At 39.1% G+C, this 21303-nt stretch overlaps 1 protein-coding gene across 13 annotated transcripts in view; it reads right to left on the reverse strand.

Moving 5' to 3' along the window:
* ESRRG (estrogen related receptor gamma) overlaps positions 1–21303 on the reverse strand; it is a 378604-nt gene that overhangs the window by 22631 nt on the left and 334670 nt on the right. The gene's annotated exons all lie outside the window — the stretch shown is intronic.

A 21303-nucleotide genomic window follows, 5' to 3' on the forward strand; every position in this document is an offset into this window, starting at 1 on the left:
AAACAGTTACCAAAACCAAAAATGTCTGTTCTGGAGATTTTTGTCAAACTCCAGAAATCTTCAGAGAATATCCACGGCCTCAGACACAGAGAAGTGCATTGCAAGGAAATCCTTGGTCACTACGCTCTGATACGCTGCTGTTAATGTGACAAAGGACTGGAACAGAGCATGGGGGAAAAAAAAGGCAAGAAAATTTTTAGAGAACAAAACAGGAACAGCTTTACAGCAGTGAGTGCTGTGGGAGGTTTAGAGTCGGGTTTGGCATTAAGAATTAGCTGTGAAGTATAAAAACATTACTGTGACATCAGCAGCCGAACTAGTTGATCTTCTTTTTAGTATCTTTTTTCTTCACTTTTTTTTTTTTTTTTTTCCCCTATAAAAAAACCAAGTACCCAGGAAGTACTTCTTAAGCATCCCTAATGCTTTTAGGACAAGACACTTCCCCATTTCTCAGCTACTAGCACCTTTTAATTTCTGAAAGAGCCACGGTTGAAAATCTTAATTAATTGTTCCATACTGCTTCAGGATCATTATGCAATGTAATAAAGGCCGTGTAATTATGAAATTTTACAGCCATTACCAAGGCTGATGGCTCGTATTTCATCCTCAGCTGGACCCAATGGCTTTTAGCCACTCAGCTCCCCTTTGATGAACTACAGACAGATCTATCAGGCCCAAACAATATCCAGGCAAGGCGGCTATAATAGCTACCTACAGATGAAGCCATAGATAAAGATAAACTATAAATCTACACACAAATGCAGGCACACTGCCTCAGGATGACAGAGGGGAGAGGATGAGGCACTTGGGAAAGCTGGCGGCTCGCAGAAAGGAAATCCTTCCTCTTTTTCTCTTGCACTTTTCCACCCTTATTCAGTTTGAAATCCGTTTGGCTTCCTGAAGATGTAAAACCCTTTCACATTTCTCCAGGAAAATAAATAAATAAATGAATAAATAATTACATATGTTTAAGGATCATGCATTTTTTTTTTTAATGGAAGGCAATTTGTCACCTTATTCATCTGTTAGATTTGATGAAGGGGATTTATACAGACAAATCAGCTCACTGTCCAGATATAACACAAATTTGAAAATCATATTCTTAAAGGCAAATCCAGGGCTTTTGCTTATGATACTGAAAAAGCAAAGCATTCTTAGTTTCTGAATGTATTATCCTGAGTGGATGCACAGAGGCGAAGTCAGATGACAGGCTTTCACTGGAGGCAGAATGGGATATACAACTCCATGCAATGTTGTCCTATATTATTTTATGTTCAGCTTGAAGATGAAAATACTTTTAAAAATTCAGTGTAAGTTAAAGGAATGAGAAAATTCAATATGATCTTGGTACCTGCACCACCAGAAGGTACTTTAGAGGGGTGACCTCCAACAATAACGTAAGTCAGAATAATATAAGTCAGAAGGCCTTCCAAATACGTATTGTTTCTTGCTCCAGACTGAGACAAAGCTGACTAAATGATCTCTGGCAAACAGAGATGGAGAGCTGCAGCATCTTCGCCAACTTCTGAAAAAGTTCAGGAAAGAGTATGAAAACATTTGCTCTACAGCTGCATCTAGTAGTAGTCTTTCCAGCAGCATAAGATTAGTTGTGAGGCTGATTTCATGCTTGTAGCTGAAGTGCATCAGAACACAAGGAAACTTAAAAGGAAAAAAAAGAAAAGAAAAAGGACAATGGCTTTTTCTTCCTTATTCAGTATAATCTCTAAATTGAAGAACTTACAAAAAAGCTTTCATGAAGCTTCTGCTCACTGTACAGTTTATGTCTCTTCCTGAGGCTGATGACCGCTGAAAGCAGTAGAGTATAAATGCTCAGTCTAAGTATTCAGTTGCTTCATTCCTTAAAACTTAAGTCTCGGAATCTAGGCTGCCTTCCTCAGAGGTGTTTGGAACCTGCTGCTACAATTAGAGTTTACAAGAGAAAAGCTTAGAGAGATGTGCCCCAGGCAAAGAATCTCCAAATCACAGCAACTGAGCTCTCGCTCTGGAGCTGCTGCTGTAGAAAAGACATAACTAACAAATAGAGAAGAGCCACAGTACAGGAAATTTGCATTATATACATAACAGCAGCAAGGCAGATGAGTGTGTTTGCACAGGCCTGTGGATTCATGCATTTGTACTAAGTAAACTCTGCATGTTGTAAAAGCAACTGCAGACAGGTAAGGGAATGTGTAATTCAGGACTTTTTTTAAGCATAAATGCTGGGGATACTTATGTATGGTCTTCCAAGGACCATTATCTGCTGTTAATGTTCTTTAATAAATCACATGTATCGGGGATATTCACTGAACACTGAGTGAATTCATCTATTCCTTGCAGGGCACACACAAAACCAGAAATTTTAGCACATTCCGTACATTAGTCCATCTGAAATACCAACACATACACATATCACTAGACTCTGATTCCTGAACCGCATTTTAACCTGCCTTCTTCAGAGAAGGTCTTAGCTGAAGCATGGACAAACATGGTAAATCTTCTACCTCCTCCACATCCCATCCAGTTGACTTTTATTTAACCAAATTAGCATCGTGGATGAGCTCTGTAGCATTCCCTCTTTTTATCCTCCCATCCAATCACTCACACCAGCAGGATGAAAAGCAAATACAAACGCACCCAGCAGGAACACTTTTCAGAGCAAAAACTTCAAGGAAGAAGTAAATACAAAGGTGTCATGTTAATTTGTTTTGGAAGCACTTATACCAATTGGACCGCTATATCTAAAATAATGCAACTAGTATGAGGAATCACATATATGCCATCCTACATTTCTCTTTTTTTCCACAGAAGAACTGTGTGATTTCTAATTCACATTTGTAAATGCTCAGTCTATTAGAGGACGCACATCAATATTGCTTGGTGTAGGACTACAGATGCATCTTAGTAAAGTATAGCAAAGAATTATGCTATGGTCAAAGTTAGGCTGTTCATTTGTGGTTTAGTGCTAATTGCCTTGAAACAGAATGGGCTTGGATGTACTGGGACAAAGTATGGATTATTACAGATGAAAAGGGAATTGGCATTACATATATATGTAATAAACAGTTGCATGCAGTTTACACATCAGCATAAAGTGTTTTAAGGAATCTCTTTGAAAGAACATGCAGAAGAGGGCTTTTGTTCAGTCTTTAGAAAACGTAACTGCAGCAAGACCATACTATGACATACAGAAATTCATTAGCATAAGTACAGACCAAAAAGGGAAGGGAAATGGGGTATAATTGCATGTTTTCTCTTTCAAGATTCACCAAATGTGGCACAAATCTGTAGCTGCTATAATGCATGTCATGTTTTACACTGATTTTCTACACTTGGTATTCCCTAGCTGAATTGTTTCTAAAGTCTATGGTGATTTTATTCTACAGCAAATCAGCAGTTTTTCAAGAGGTCTCTGTGCAACCCAGGAGTATGACATTTACTAATGTGTTGAGATTCAGGGATTCTCCTTTGTAGAAGCCAACACTAATAAGAAAGATATGGTTCAGCATCCTGGGTATTCTTCCCAGTTTTATTAATTAGATGGAAAGCCTGTCCCCCTGGAATACTGCAAGGTATTTATTAACACTTCAGCCCACAAACTAGAGTAAATTTACAGTAGTGGAAGCAATTGTTACATACACTAACTCTTGTTATCAATTTGGTAGGGATAAGCAAAAAAGAAAAGCCCAAAAAACAACAACAAAACCTTAACAAAAACAACCCTGAGGTTTAGATTATGATCTTTCTTGTGATATTTTAATTGTGCCTCTTAATCTGCTAAATTAAAAACTATAGTACCATCTTACTCAGATCAGTGACAAGAGAGATCATATCAATTTGCAACAAAATGTACAAATGTTCCCATCCCTTTTCATTATGCAGAGAATTTAACAGTCACATTCGATATGGTCTCGAAGTGTACACACTATACTCGAAGATGTACACACCATGTCTTATACAGTTGTGCCATCTTAACACTCACCACCTTTACATTTTATTCCAAATCTCCCATATGTTCGCGGACAGATACTTAATGCCACTACCTCCTCTCTCCTCCTTCATGTTCATTATCTGCAGCTCCTTCCACTACTATGTCCCAACAAAACAGCAACTGGTTATGAACAGGCTGAGTCAACAACATCTCAGACACTCACATGCCTTCCTTCTGCCAGACCCTGTTCATCACTTGGGAACCAGGAGGTCAGCTTGAACTCTAACCAGTGATGCCCCATCCTAGCTTAAGTATAGGACTTTTTCCCTGTGCAGTCTGTGCTCTAGAAAGTTTTACTTTCATTGTGACATAAGAGCTGGGCTTCATTTTTTGTTCCTCATTTGATGTTTGATGTTGTGGCTGTGTGCAACCACAGAATGTTGAAATTAGCATCCGGTGTTTGGATAGAGTTGACAAAAGTTTTAAACATAACAGGGAAAGGACGATTGTGCTGTGTGAGGATGTGCCATTAGAAAGGCCTGAAAGATAACCTTAATACTGATGAATCATTTTTTGTTTACCTTTCTTCTTTCCATTTTTGACATGAGCCTACTTCATGGTGACCAGCCACTCACCACAGCTTTCCTCATGCATTTTGTCAACTTTACTGGTGGTGTGAGAAGGAAGTCTGAATTTCCTCATGTCTTCTGTCCAAACAGCACATTTACTATGCTCTCGCTATGTCTCCTCTAAAGGCCAAATCTTGGCTTCTAAGATGTTTGTGCAGGGATAGCCACAAGAGACTGCTCCAAAAGCTCTCGTGTAGTAACTCACTGTTGCTGTGATTGCCTTTGTAATAGAGCTCCAGTAGAAACACATTCCTACTATGAATTTACATTTTCATTCCCTCAGTATCAAAGTAACAATTAGACTGCTAAAGTCACTGTATCCTCCCTGCCTTATTATTTACTTATTTCTTTTCTCTGCACAGGCTATGGGTGTACATACTGATTTCACAGGGCTGCTGAGATATTTCATTCAGGTCATGTCTGGAAAAACACCAAACTGGTATCATCAGGAAAAAAAAGAAATCCACTAAATATACTGAACTCTTGGGGAGTATACAAAATGGGGAAGGAAGGATAAAATGGCTAAAATGTTTAAAAAAACAAGGTGAATACGCTCTAGCCCACTGTACGTAAAATAAATATGCCAACAATGTGCTGCGCACTCATCTTTCAATCCAAGCACACTGCGAATCATGTTTCATGTTTTAAACCTATAGCTCTCAGAGGACTCCCAAAACTGGAGGTGCAAATTACAGTTTCCCCACGAGGAAGTTAAATGGCTTGCTCAAGGTGACAAAGCGGCGTGGTGGCAGAGCCAGGAAAGAGAAGGCAATAGGTATTCAATGAGTATGGCAGTTGTCCCTATCTGCTTGAGACTGTAGCCCTAAAAGCAGACCTTTTTCTATGTACTTGTCTCAAAGCCCATAGGATGAATGCATTTTGTGCTGTGTTAAGATGAACATAAAGTAAAACTACAATTAGAACCATGCAGTGCTGACATTATAACACTGAGTAAGAGGGTCAAGTGCACTTGTGTTATAGAACTATAAACAGACATTGATATTATACGGTATGTATGAAAATGCACAAAATACATTTAATTAACTCCGGGTTGTGACACAGACTGACAATTCAAAACAGACATTTCAAAGCTATGCCTGACACCTCTGGCGTCATTTTGATCTCTCAGGAAGATACACATTTAAGCCAGATTTCTATACATTCATGTGCAATTTATTGTATACTTGAAAAATGCATATTATTTACCCAATGGCCTAGAATGTCTATTCGAGAAATACATATTTATTTTTAAAAGCAATCCACATATTATTTACTCAGTGGATGAGAATGACTTCCAGAAACCGTTCTGGTCCATCAAATAAATACATATTTATAAATGGTTTTTAAAATGCATATTATTTACCCAATGGACTGTAATGGCTCTGCTCATGCCATTACATGTAAATACGTAATTAGCCACACAATAAAAACTCCACACAAAATTTCTCTGAAAAGCATTGTATTTCCCTATTGTTATTACTTTGACTTTAGCATCAAAGGTGATTACCCTATGCTAATGACTTTACCATATTCTAAATCCAGCTAGCTCTGTAATTACACAGAGCACAAAGTCGACTTTCCTTCCTTTAAAACCAACATTCACCTACTCCCACACTGTGTGTGGTGCACCTGGTTGGCCCCCTCCTGCCAGCATGCTGCCCGTGAGCACTGCTGGCTGTGAGGATGGCAGCCCCCTTTTGCTCCTCCCTGCCATGAGCCAAGGCACCTGCAGCATGGCTGGTCTGGCCTGGGCACGACTGCCAGCCCCATCCTGCGCCAAACATGCTATTCTATGGACAAAATCCATTCTACCACACACACCAGTACGAGCACATCTTTGAAAAGATGTAGCTTAACAGAAGAAGCCATGCCAGGTATTTGAGAATTTGCTAATTAATAACAACTCCATAGGTGGAAAACTGTTCGGTTTGCCTAGGAGTACATGCACACCTTCAAAGGGGACTGAATAGTACCATTTTTAGCAGAGCAAGTGTAACTGTCATACATTAGGATGTAAATTATTCTCTGAGCAGAATACCAGGTGATTAATTCTGATAGCACAGTGATCAATTGGTACAGATGCTGCACCTGAGCAATGTTTGTTTTTGTACACATTAGGAACAGAAGTGCATCACTAACACAGGTGTCACTTGCATAGCTGTGCTACATTTCTGATTTCTGAAAACACTGACACTGCTGGTTAGGTTGCATGTAGTTCTGCCAATTTTTTCAATTAGACCCATTATTGATTTGATGAAAAAGCAAATTAAACATACCATGGTACTATGTAAATTGGTTAGACAGAACATAAGGTTCTGGTACTGAGCTCCTTAGGCACATGGCCTCTGAGTGCAGCTTTTACCCACTAGAGCCTCTGGAGATTACTGAAACGGGAGACTTTCACAAGCAGCAGCATCAGTCCAGCAACTGGGACACAAAGCATCCAGGAGTGTGTTTACACAAACAGACCGCAGAAGAAGTGCAAGGAAGGCCAAACTTTGTTAGCACCACAGAGCAACAGTCACTTAGTTGCTTCACTTCGTATACGGAATAAACATCTTGTTCTCATGAAAATCCTATTGATTACGTGAGTCTGAAGACAAAAACTGGCCCACAGTGAATAACATTCTTTGTTTCACAACAGCAAGAATAGTTTGTCAACTGACAGGGCACTTCAAGTTGTCTACATCTCCAGCATGTGGAACTGACGCTGCAAGCAACTCACAGGACTTCTGTGCAGTATTCCATAATCAAAGAACAAGAGTTTTTGATGCCAAGAAATGACAGCATGCAGCCATCATACAAAAGTCTACACATCCATGTCCACAAAATCCTTCTCCACACCCCCTGCATCCTAAACAGAACTGCCAGCCAAAGTGCTCAATGCAACACAGGTGTGCTCACATGCAAGCTTCTTCCTGAATTTCCATTTAGTTCCTCTACCTAATCACACTGAATTTCTACTGTGCAATTTATTTTATTACAGAGAAGCTACAGAATCCCTCCAAGAGTTACTCCAAGGCACATGAGGTTTAGCTTCTGGAGGAGCATCAGCTGAAACAAACCTGGCATGGTACTGCAACACCAGGTCTACTCAGGGCATGAAAAACCTCCATGGAGTTTCTTAAGGTCAACTGTAGTAAGCCCACTGTCTGGCTTCGCTGCACTGGAAACCTACATAAGTCAGTGCAAGCCTACAAAATCCTCTTACTTCTGCACAGACGATTGTGTCAGTGCAGGCAGTGTGCACTCTCCCTCATGTCACCCATTCCTCCACAAAGGCCAGCAACACAATTCCCAAGGCAAAACTCCTGTTGAAGCCAGAGCTCTGCCTGTGGGATGGCACTGCCAGGTTCACTGCTCTATACCATGAAAACAGCTGGGGGAAAGCCATTATCTGTTTAAGACAAGATCTGGGTATCTTGTGTTACTAGTTCTGCCAGTATGTAAGCTTATATTTTCTTCCCTATTGAAAAGCATGTAGATTGTGTACACAAATAGAGTCGTTAATGGAAAACAAGACATTGCGAATCAGACAAAAGACGTATCAATTAATGAACACAAGGCAATCAATTTTCCCAAATCCCAGATCAATTAAAAAAAAAAAAAAAAAAGGAATAAAGAAAAACAATTTGATTTTCCACTCCTTTGAAAAGACGAAGACTGAAGGTGAAGAGAGGGAAGCTGGTCTCTCAGTCCTTCCTGATGTCTGCCTGCACTATGCTCTGAAAATACTAAATACGAGGCGACTCACAAATTATGTGAAAAATGTAAGAGGAGAAAATGAAATTTCAGATTAAACTTTCTAAAAATAAGAGAAGAAAATAGAAAGAGGAAGGCAGAATGTAGAAACTTTTGGATTTCAGTTCTACACGTGCACAAGGTGCCTATAGTGGGTGCGCAGGTGGAATGTTTCTGTGCTTTTTTTGCGCACCGATGGGAGTGATGTCCTACAGCACTGCAAATCGTTTATCGAAGTTTAGTGGTGGTAGTGGGAATGTTGTTAAGGGAAGTAGAAAAAGCAATGTCCATTTGAAGCTTGTCTGTGAACTTTGCATGAACCGCCAGGAATAATGTAGTGTGATGACAAGCCAGTTATACCTTCCACTAAATTTGCTGTCTGGAATGAACTGAAATAGTGTTTGGTTTGTGTAATTACGTCCATCTATCTTTATATTCCAGCGGCATATCGCAAATTGAAAATACTAAAAATTGACTGTTGGTTCTGATATTTAATGATTGCCAAAGACAAGACGATGATTTATTGGTTACTTACCGATGTGACACATTTGCATCTTATTAGACGGAGATTACTATTCCTTAAAATGCGGACGAGGCCTGATCATGTCTGATGGATTGATTTGATTTGCAAATGTAATCAAACTAATAAGAGGGAAAAAATGAGCAATAATGCCTTGTTTTTCAACTGGCAATCACTCCCCTGCCAACAACGCTGATATCCCTGACTAAGCAGCCTTCACACAGTCTTCCTGTCTCCTCAAATAAACAAAGGGATGCAAAGAGCTTGATAAGAGGATAACGAGCCAAGTATGGATGTAACATGGAGCCTGTACCTCAGCACTGTACAAATGTATCAACGGAAGTGCCAGGACAGGGTTTATTGTGCCTTCCGTCCTTAAAAAGCAGCAAGCAATGAAGACAAAGAGTAAAACTCAATGATAACAGAACCTTTACTGAGTCAGGGAAAAAAACTTCAAAGGAAAGAAAAGAGGTTATAATTTTGGGAACCTCAGAAGAACACTCCTTACCAGAACAAACGTTATAGGATTAATTCCTTTAAACTCCTCAACCTGATGGGTAGATAAATGCAAGTGTATTTTAACCAATATGATCCAAATGGAACCACTGCCTACAGCCACGGTATCAGAGAACCTATTTCCAGAGGCATACTGAACACTGTATTCAAATCTTCCCAAATACTAAGCACAGGCTTTCTGCAGATTTTTATCTGCACCACATTGATAACGTAACAGTTAAATAATATATTTAGTTATAAACATTCTATCATTCTGGACACCTGCTGGTGTTTCCGTGAGGGCTGAAATATGGTTCTAGACAAGAGCAGATTCCTACTCTGCTTACGGTAAATGACCCTAATTCTCCACAATAGGATTCCCTTGTTAATAATAATAATAACAATGACAAAAACACTATACAAGGAATTGCACCAAGTCTCACTCCCCCAGTTAAACAAAAGTGGTAACTCAAGCAGGTCTACATAGGTTTCAGATTGTGACCCGCATTTTTAGGGATTGATTCAAAGCCCAGTGAAATCAAGGCAAGTCTTTCTGTTGACCTAAATGGGCTTTCATATAAAGCTTTATGAAAGAGGGAGGATTGGCTGTGAACGTTGACAGCTGAGGAACTGATCCTACAAATATTTGGGAACACAGAGAACTCCGCACGAAGGAAGTGTCTGTGTAAATAATGTGATTGTACTACTTAAATATTTTCCAGACTGATTGCTAATTTGCTTCACTAAGGGATATTCGATAACGTAAAAAAAGACTTGCTTTAGGGAATAGCTATTATGAAGTGTCAGGTTAAAAACAAAGTTGAATATATAGCTCCAATTACCATGCTCAAAGACCTCAAAATATTTTCATAATTTAAAGTTTTACAGCTCATGTAATTTATACTTATTTTAACAGTGGGAAAGCATCCCGGTCAAATTCCAATTAAATAATTACATTTTGCCTACCTAAAATTCTCACTGCATTTTTAATTGGCTAGGACACACTTCACTGCTCCTCCTAAATTGTTTAGTGTTACCGTTCAGTGTATAAATAGCCACCGCTTTCCACCATGGAGAGAGTACACTTGTCTGTGTAGCTAGCTATCAATGGCAAATTCCAGTCCACCTGAGTGGCTGTAGTCCTGAACCCCATGGTACGCAGGGCAGCATGTGTCTCTCCTGTCAACCTCCTTAAGTGTTGCTCTCTGAAAAATTTCATGTTTGTCACTGATGCTGGCTGATTAGGGTATGAGTATGCAATCATTCACAGTCAACACCTTCTTCCTTTGACTTTCCCTCCTGAGATGCCCATCTAAGCCTCTGTGCGACACTGCCCTCTGTAGGTTTGCAAATGCTTATATTATCTTAAACTGTGTGCACAGCTATCCCTGAACTCTACCTGGATTTTCCAAACCATCCTGCACTTGAGATCTTTTGACTGCAGAGACCATGGTGTGGTTCTGGATTCATACCTAAGGATCACACTACAAGAGTTGCTCATCATTTTTTTAAGTGCTAGGCAAAATCCTGAGATCACTGCACACTCTGAATTCATACTGATGTATATTAAGGAAACTGCTCAGCAGAAGTCATGAACAGCATACGCAGAACGTTCAAGGACACAAAATGCAAAGAAACCCCTGAAAATGAGACTTCTACCTACACTGAGGACCACCTGGAGCTCACAACGAATAGCACATGTTAAATCAATAGCTAAAGATTCTCTAAGCAATGGACTGCCAAAACTACACAAAGGTTAACTTTCTCTCTGGAAAACTTCAATGTAGTCAAAAGTGAAAAACTTCATACAAACTAAAATGGCTTTCTACAAGAGACCGTTATGGAGAAGGAATCGAAATTATTCTCACTGCAAGTGCAATTAATACCGGACTCAAGAACCATAGTAACTTCCATGTACTATCACACATAGCTCGAATTGTAGGATATGTAGACCCCACTCATTAAGGAATGTGTGATGCTAAAACACAGCTACAAGAAAATCTCTGGCTAGAAATATACCCTGCAGGCTGCTAATGTCACAACATGTTTATGCCACTACGTGCAGCTTCATCTGTGAACAAACATATGAGCAGCAGACTTTATATGCTAAACTATCCCCCCAATCACTCTACCAGCCAAGACGCATGGAGACTGCAGATTTGCCCCTGCCCCTCTTCCATCCTTATCGCAACTCCCCACACCTGTGATCTCATGCATAACATTGTATGGACTCTACTTTTCAAGTGTCATTTCCATTGAACTTGGAGCTTTTCGCATCTGCAGTTGGATCTCATTTCAATATTTGATTTCGCCTCAACTGTTAATGCAGCTGATTGAAACTGATGGTGCACAACACGGCAGATGAAAACATTTTGGGGAGAAAGTTCAGCTATACTATGGAATTTCCACTCGTCTATAATATGTGTCTCAGGAGTTTGGGCTGGAAAATCCCTCGGGCAGATCTGTCAGACAATTTTCTCTTTACAAAACAGGTTTTCAAACAAAAGGAGTGTTCTCTATTTTTTCCCTCCCATGGAAAATTACCTAAATACTCCTGCCTGCCAGAATCTCTATGAAGTATTTGACTCTGAAACAATGAATTTAAGTAATAAGGTAAACTGACTTAAAAGTTACAGCAAACAAACGTTCCACCTAGGTAATTAAACACATTGACACTCAGTATTTGCAATCTTTGGAGTCTCTCCTGTTTCCCGGGATTCTCTCATTGTACATGTATGTAAACGTGCACATAAACTGAGCACTGCTCAATAAAAAAGCTTACCAACAGAGAAGAAAGGAGTTCATAAAGCTCTCGTATGATCCAGCTGATGTAGAAGGCGATTACCGCAGACTCATTTCTAAAAATTGCTGATTCTGTTGATCAGACTGGATCGAGCGTTGCCATTACAGCCCAGATGCTCCCCCTGCTATCTCTATCCTATATATAACCAGGCCCAGGTCACCATGTGCCCTGCCAGAAACGTGCTGACTGGCTAAGGGGGCCTTGCAATTCAGGTAATTAATCCTATTCTAATGTAGGTTAAGCAGGTGTGAAGCCTAACTCATCCAGAGAGAAAGTAGAGGAGGCATCCTCAGAATTACAGCGTTTAGCCAGTCTCAGCTGACTTTAGGAAACTAGACCATCCTGTGCTGCTGACCCAGTCATACAGGCGGAGACCTGTCTGCTCTAAATCCGGGCTGGGCACTGCTTCTCTTTCTCCTCCCTCCTCCCACGCTGGATTTACAGTATCAACACAGCACTGAAAAGCTGCCCTTGTCTTCCCCACCCAGAGAAGAACAAATAACACTTTTGCTGGAGGCTGTTAGGTGTTTAAGTCGTGTGTTTGGTTTAAAATTCCTCTGGTTTAATATGCTTGCCATAAGAGGGCTATGTCGCTCTTTTTTTCCTTCTGCATTCCCTGCAAGATCCTCTCAGAGGCCAATTTATATGACATGTAACATTCATGATCTCTTTTCTAACAAAGCCTTCATGAATCACATTGCAATTTTGAATCTCAAAAAAAAAAACCAAAACAAAAGTCTTTGTTTGGATGCTTTGTAAACTCTGCAGCTGGTTGAAAAAAGCTGTTTTGTTTTTGAGAGGAGACCTGTAAGCACAGTAGTGATGCTGAGCATAAATGACAAGCTCAACTCTACAGAATTTCTCTCTCCTGCCATTTCTCACCTAAAGAATAATTCCATGGTTTGTCCCAAGTTTCATGGTGTGCTTCTGAGCAAGGCACCTTCCTGCCTTGCAGCCATGCGCTCCCACTTGTAAGAAGCTGGCGAGCCTCAGGTATCAACTGTATAGCATGGGGAAGCTTGGGAAAAGAAGCCCTCCCCAAAGACAAATGTAGAGGTTTGAAATGTTTCTTACTATATGCTCTTAACTTGCAGTTGTTTAATACAGTTGGCAGTTGGACTAAGTTATGGTGAGAAATGAAAGGATTCTAAGGAAATAACAGGCCTGAAAATCTAATGGTCTCAGCTACCTCCTGTGTGGCACTCTGGAGGCTGTCCCCACTTGCAAAAAGCCATGAGTGCTGAAGTCTCAGATTGAGACTACTTACAAAATAACTTAAATTGAAAAAAATATATATATAAAATAACAAAAATAAAATCAGAAGGTACATTTAGACTTCCTCCCTCTGGTAATAAGATTAATTCCTTGTTGGCTCAGAATAAGGGAAACTGTTACTGAGTCATCTGCAGTTTACACAGACCTAATCTAGTAAACCTGTTTGTCACACAAGCAGAGGGTACAAAGGTGAGCACTGTTGTCCTCTAAGTGGAAATATTTGCTTTGAGGCTGGTTCTGCACATTGCCAGGCCAGGGCCCGGTCCACCGGGCTGACTGCTGATGCAGGTGCAGCCCTTTGGGGCCAGATCCCTAAATAACAGGTACAAGCAGGGTGCATTTGACTCATGCACTGGTGACGGCTGATCCTACTGCAGGTTCCTGGTCTTTCTCTGCAAATTATCTGCGCAAAGCACTTACGGATTTTGTTCCACATATTCTTCTAATACCTGACAGCTGAATAAGATCCAACTGTTTCCTACATTTTTATTTTGCATCTTGTTACCTCTCCCTTCCATAATGCCCCCATCACCACCACAATCAGACGTGTTAATATACTAGATTTGAAAGCCTTTGTTATCTTCCTTTCTTTTCTTAGGTTCAGTACCAACTCTGTACACCTTTAGACATGCGACAATGTATTTTGGCCTTCTAGCACTTCAACTGTACAATGTCTGCAAGCTGTGTAACTCAAGCTACAAGTCATCTGGGATAACACAAAGCTCTTGATTGTGCAAGAAGAGTAATAGGGAGTGACTGCTGTATCTTTTTATACCCTTGCATTTAAGAATCAAGTAATAGCCATTTTTGTTTACAGAAAGAAAATGAAAAGCACTGGAATTCATTACTGTTGATTTGCTCTCTTTTTATTAATCATTTCTTATTTTTAAAGGGCCACAGGAGTGAACAACATAATGCAGTGGTAGGAAGATATTTACCAATTTAGCACCTCATTATAAAACTACTCAGAAACCTCTTTGTCTCTCGTTTAACATAATAATTATTAGTGGCAACAAAAGTGGATCCCACACTTGCACCGTGATTAGCAAGTGATGAATTTGGGTTGAATATATTGTATTTTGCTAAGTAAACCTTATTATATCCCAAAACCTCAGCCTAAAAAACATCTAATTTTAAGAAAATCATTTATACTCCTCTTCAGATGCGTGTTTTCAAATTAACCAGTGATATTCTATAGAAAACTGCCTCTTTTATGCTTGAACTCTCCAGCTGCCACACAATTTATATCTCTTTCCTCCCCTCTTTGTTTTTCAGCCATTTTCCCTGAATGTCAAAGTCAATTTAGTGCATTTCACTTTGCTGAATAAATCAGAGGCGAAATCCTTGCTAAAAGTGAAAATTTGATTTGCTAAAAGGAGCTTAGGGCAACTATTAATCAATATATCCAGAGTGTCAAAGCTAAGGCCATGATAGACATGCATTCATTTGGAGATTGGTTGAGGCAGATAAAGGGGGACACTGGGAGGGGAAAAAAAAGTGCAACGGCAGACAGTGCAGTATGTGTGTTGGGGGCACGGGTGGAGGGAGAGAACTGCTTTAAACAGGGGAGAAAAACAGAGAAAAGAAAGTCTCTATGAAGGAAGGCAGCGGTACCTACCTATCTATATATTAATAAAAGGTGAACTCCATAACGACATAGTCGCTGCTTAATGTTGATTCTGAAAGAAGCTTATTTTAATGTAGCATCCTTTTCTTAATAAAAGTAACAACCTATGTGTTGAGCCAAGTTGTTTTGTTACTTGTTAATTCTAGTTTATTTCAGTGGTGACTATTCTTAAACAATATTTTTCAATGAACAGATCGGGATTCTGAAGCCAAAACCAGCAGCAAGAGTTCCAGATGCTTTTTCTAACAGTACCATCTCATACTTACTGCACACCTTTATTTTATATTCACATTCGATTTGCAGGTGATGAGATTTTTTATATGTCTGAGAATATATTCTTCTCCCTCCTAGTTAATTTAACGGTAGTAAAATGTGCCAGAAGTGACTCCAAAAAATGAAAGCAGTCTTTTTACCCCAGGACATCTATGTCTAGTAGTACAAGGAACTTCCTCACCTCCGTACTGCTGTCTGTCTCAATCTGGGCCTGGAAGCAGTCTGTTCTGATAAGCAGACACGCTAAGAGTGCACACATCTCTAGCTGCACACAGAGCCTACTCCTTTTTTCACTCAATCAGCAATATTTTCTCAGTGACTTCAGTACCAGATCCACTCGTGTTTCAGTCAGATACATTATTTTAAAATAAACAAAAGGACTTTTCTTTAACTACCTTTTACTTTACTACAGACTCTTGTTTTATTTTGAAAATGTTAAGAGACTGTGGACACGTTTGCTCATATATTTTCCTGGAAATCCAACTGCCTTGCAAAATCATTTGTACATTCTGTGGGATGCATCAGAATACAAGAGAAAAAAAAAGGTAAAATACCACCTTTCCTAGTACTTCAAGTGAAGTTAAAAATACCGATGTAAACAGCGGGACAGCAGAACTGCTAGCATTGTAGGCACACTGCTGGTCTCTATTTCTCAGAGGAACTGGAATCAGTATGGTGATCTAAACTCTGGCAGTGCTGGATGATCTATCCATGCTAACGCTTGAAATAAAACCAAAAGTCAGTTGCTTATTTCCCAGATTGTACAAAATTACTGACCTATGTGAAAGATGTCTGTTGCTTCTAAGAAACCTCTTGGCTCAGATTTGTACCTGTAAGGCCTAGAGAATGATATCCCTCAGGTGACGTATGTCATGCAAGCTGTGAGTTCAAGAACACTCCTGTCATATGAAAAGCATGCCTGACTTCTGTAATTAGTCTATGTTTGTAGAAGAAGTTAAAAGAAGAGCTGATAGTGGGCATTTGATAAATGAAAGGCGAAGAGAACTTGCAAAGAGTCCAAGATAGCACACTGATAAAGGACAGGATGTCCTGATTCCCCAGGAGGCTCAAGTTATTATCACTACAAACCACCTAGTCAGCATGAAACAGCTCATACCCCATTCCTTGTTACATGAGCAGTAAACACGACATTCCCATATCCACCTGTCTCTGAAATTGGGTGACCCTGGGACAGGGGACTCTAGGTGGCTGTTGTCTGCAATGGGCCTGAATTCAGTTGGCAGCACAAGAGGGTATAGGTGGACTCAAGCTCAGGTGAAACAACTAATTTTACAGCAGCGAGAAGCATGGTATGGACATACAGAATGACACTATTTTCCCCTGAAGAGCTTTGATTCTGTATTTGATGCCTCAGTAACAACCCAGAGAAGGACCTGGATGACAAACAAGAAGCTGGATGTAGCTAAAACGTAGGATACAGCACAGAATTTCAGCCTTTCTTCAGAGTCCTACCGACATAAATACTACCACGAAATAACATTCAGAACTTTTTCATTAATAACCTGTTGTAGGTTAACTAAGATGTAGATACAGACACTGTGTCCAGTTCTGGGCTACCCAGTACAAAAAAGACAGGGATCTCTTGGAAAGAGTCCACAAAGATGGTGAAGGTACATATATACCCAGTTCATATCTGCACCATGTATCTTCCCTGAATACTAGCTTTCATAAAGTGATTATGGTCAACCTTTTTTCTGTACTTTTACCTACATGGGGTGGCACTTCTGGAACAAATGATGAGTAAAGGGCATTTTGAAAATGACATCTCTACAGCAAATCATGTTCTTGATCAGTATTAAAAAGTTAGAGCATACCCCTGAGAGCTGCTCTGGAAAGGAAGGCTTAAATACTGTCCTCCATGTAGAGTATGCTGGAGCAATAATGTTTCATAAAACATTAACATTAGCACTAAAATATTCAAAACATCCTTGGATTTGCTCCATCAAAATCATTCCCTCTTTTTTTTCTCTTTAATACTGGCACCAGTGGCAGCATCAGTTTCTAACTATTCCCCTTGAACACTGTTACTGCTAACAAAACACGGACACAGTTGAAGACAAGCAGGCTTGTTTTACTATATAATGTAACTAGTTATTTTTGATGTATTAGTCTGATTTACTGTTTCAAAACAAATTTTTCATTTTAAGTGCAAAAAGTTGATTTCTATGGTCTGGTTGATGCTTTTTCATGCATGCAAATTTTTTAGAGAACATTTTGTCTTTAGCTTCCTGTTATGCACATTTTTAAGAGCTTAATGTTTCCTGCCTCTACTTAATATGAAAAGAACATTGCACATTTTTGCTGAATGTCAATGAGATAGTTACATTACAGAGATTGTGTCTAAACGACTCTGAAACAGTGGCTGGATATTAGAAGAATTCTACCCCATATCAGAAAAGCATTTAAATACAACAGATTTCAAATAAAAAATGGATCTTCTCAAAAATACAAAACAAAAGATGGGTAACTCAACCATCAGTGAATACAGAATTCAGTAGGTCTCTCCTATTTAAGAGATAAAGAAAAATAAACAAACCCAAAATAAAATAAAACAATGCACAACAAAAGCCTTGCAGAGGCTTCAGAAATATATTTACAATTTATTTAGGTCACCTAATAGGGGTTTTGTCTCATCAGGCAGGAGATGAGGCAGCATCAGTCTCTCCCTAAGCACCTTCAGTATTTTCCTAACGAAGTTACAGTACATCGGAATATTTTAATCTGACACAAAGAACAACAATAGATCTGACTGCTGGGCTGATAATCTTCTTATCACACCCTGTGAAACCTAGCTCTAATATTTGACTGAGCCTCCATTACTCGGCAACACATTCTAAAAAGGCCAACAATGGAGAGAGAATGAAGTGGAGTGTGGAAGTACCTCCATATCTACATAAAAGAGATTAGAGGCGACAGCGTTCCATTTTACAGCTCAATCATATTGTGTTAGCATGCGCTTATCCGAGCGCGGATGAAATTGAAAGAGAAATAAAAAAGAGTCAGGCAGATAGGAACCAGAAAAGCGAGGCATGAGCAATTTCCAAGGATATAAAAGGATGCTAATGGTGGGGCCCTGTCATTCTTAAAAAGGGCTATTAGGGCACCATCATCTGTTCTTGTGCCCTTACGCTCCTGTAACTAAAGTCAAGCATTTCCTAATGCCATTGTGATCTTTTTCTTCTTCAGATAAGACATGGTCATGTTTCATAACAACACACTTTCCATTTATTTGATTTATAAATGCAAGGCGACTAATTCTATTTACTGATAAAGGCCTTCCATATATATTTTTCTTTCAATGTTTCCTTTTGTTGTTGGCATAGACTTTTTATTCAATAAAAGCAACTACTCAAAATGTTTCCAATAGTACAAAAATACTAATGATTTTATGAAAGCATTCAAACTTTGTGTAATTCTAAAACAGTTTTTAGACTGTGACTGCAGTGGGAAATGGGGAGAATGCATACTGTATTATTATCTTTTTATAGATAATTTCATTAAAAGAGACTTTTCGTTAGAACAGCAAAAACATTATTTTGTTTCCTTCCACAAATACAGATTTTACTTTGAATTACAATGCTGTACAGGCAATACCTTTAGTAGTTATTATGCACCTGATATATAAGGGCCCCTTTAATTGCACTAAACCTTAAGAAATCACTATAGCAAAGAAAGATTTGCTGATTGCTGATTTGCTGTGCTAGGCGCAAATTCACTACAGGTGTAATTAATTGATTCCAAAAGCTTTACACTGAACATTTACTTGGTACATGAAGCTGCAGAGAACTTTCATGTAATCTGTATCCTTTTTCTAACTTATCCTCTTTCCAGTTCTGTTTCATTACTGTCCAGGTTAACGTTTGCTAGCTCAGACAATGGGCAGCTAGCACCAATCCGGGTTTTTCCACAAGTTGTTTTGTATAAGACATCAGCTGAGCAGATGCAGCGTGAGTTGAGCAGCACACCATCACTCAAAACCAGGCTACAACAGCTCATCACATTTGCCCTTTACCATGTCAAGGCCTTTTGCATTTTGATTTTTGTGATCGAATGCCAGACAACAAGCAGAGATTTTATCACTATCCTCTGTTACCAGAAGGCTTATGAACAGATTGCTTTTTCTTCTTGCTTAATGTGGTGAGGTTTTTTTTTTCCATATCTAAATAATGTCAAGTCAGTAAACACAGCATGGTTTTCCATGGCAGGTTTGCTTTTGAGTTTACCCTGTAACAAAGACCTGTCTCATGTCAGAAATATCCTTCAACCAGTTCAGACTTTAAATCTGCAATACCACTTTAGAGCATCCAATAGCTTTTTCATGCTAACCGAAACCGCCATTTTAAAGGCTGCTCAGTCTCACCTCTCTGCTCTTCCTACCCCTCCAGCCAAACTAAAGCTATGCAACATGTTCACAGATCAAGCTGACAAAACTTTCCTTGCAACTACTACAGACCGTAACTGACTTCTTGGAGAACTATTCTATTTTGCCTAAGGTGATGTGGGTATGTTCTAAAGATGAAGCTCAAACTCACCTGTTTAACTCATTTTGACTTAATTTGGGGTGCTTTATTAGCAACCAGTGTAAGACAAAGTAGCTAGTATAATATAGAGTGATGTTTAAATTAGTTTACAATTTGCTTGGGCTCATCTAGAACTGCTCTGAACAAAGCCATTCAGAAATGTCAGCTGTGTTCCTAACCACTGTAACAAATTGTTGCCTGAACGCTGCACACCTAATGACTTCAAATTAGCTTCACTGCGATATTGCCTGACAGTTCGTTACGACTGTTAGCAACATAGCTGGCGTATCATGACCAATAAATTGGTTTCACTGTGGGCTGGGAAAGGGACTTTCATCAATTTGATTAAAGAAATTACTGTAGCATTCAAAGCATAAAGACAAACTAGTTTAAGGAGACAGAAATAAGTTAACTGTACCAGAAAAACACTGCTTGTGATACAAAAGCTTGTTTATACACCATTTACAGCAGAGAATGACTAAATCTCAACAGTGTGGCCTACAGACTATTTTACGATCTGTAGGCTGTTGTCTTTCATCTAAACTAAAATAAGTTTCTGTAAACATACACATTATTTTATTATTACTACTTGTTAGTGTCTCTTATTTATCTGAGATTACCCAGAACATCTGAGGCTTTGGCTGGTTATCATAAAGGAAAAACACAAAAGCCCAATACCCAAGAAAAGCCAATCCTTACCTAATGTTAATGTTTGTTCAATGATAAATATCAGAGAATTCTAGGAAGAATGTAAAAAACTGAGTGCAGACACTGCACATTCTATTTGTATGAATGAAGAAGACTCAATGCTCTCCCTTTTGTTTTTGCTAATAACAAATGATTATTCCTCTGTGATTTCTTTTGATGGTAACAATAAAATATAGTTAGCTATAATAAACAGATGACTGGCTGCAGTATACTCTTTTATTAATCTTAAGGCATCTCAAAAGCACATCAAAAATGAGGAAGCTGTATTACTCAAAGGAATTAAAGAAAATCACTTGTTATTTTCTATAGGCTTCATTACTTTAATTAGAAAACTAGTAAGCTGATGAAAACACAAATATACCCACTCATCAGCTTGACTGGAAAAATGCCTTCAGAAACAAGAAAAAAAGATGGTATTTTCTGTGTTACTTTGCCATTTGTGAAAGGCTTCAGACTGAGAATCCTTGATACTCTCTACAAACTTGTTTATTTACCCTCAGAAAAGACCTCTGCATTGATGGAAAATGTACCCCAAATATCTGAAGAAATCACTGATCTTGCAAGAGACTACTGTTGATGACTGTTATTCTGGCCAGGTAGGTTTACATACATCAGCATGTAGAGAACTCAGCCCACTTCATGCAAACAAAGGAACCACCGAGCTATTGGAAGATACCTTTTGGTACAACTCAGTTACTTCTACTCAACTATTGACACAAACCAGTTCTCACACCAGCTAATTTAAGGAAGAGAGAAATTCCTC

This window comes from Excalfactoria chinensis, chromosome 3, assembly GCF_039878825.1.
Source record: "Excalfactoria chinensis isolate bCotChi1 chromosome 3, bCotChi1.hap2, whole genome shotgun sequence".
NCBI classification, from domain to species: domain Eukaryota; kingdom Metazoa; phylum Chordata; class Aves; order Galliformes; family Phasianidae; genus Excalfactoria; species Excalfactoria chinensis.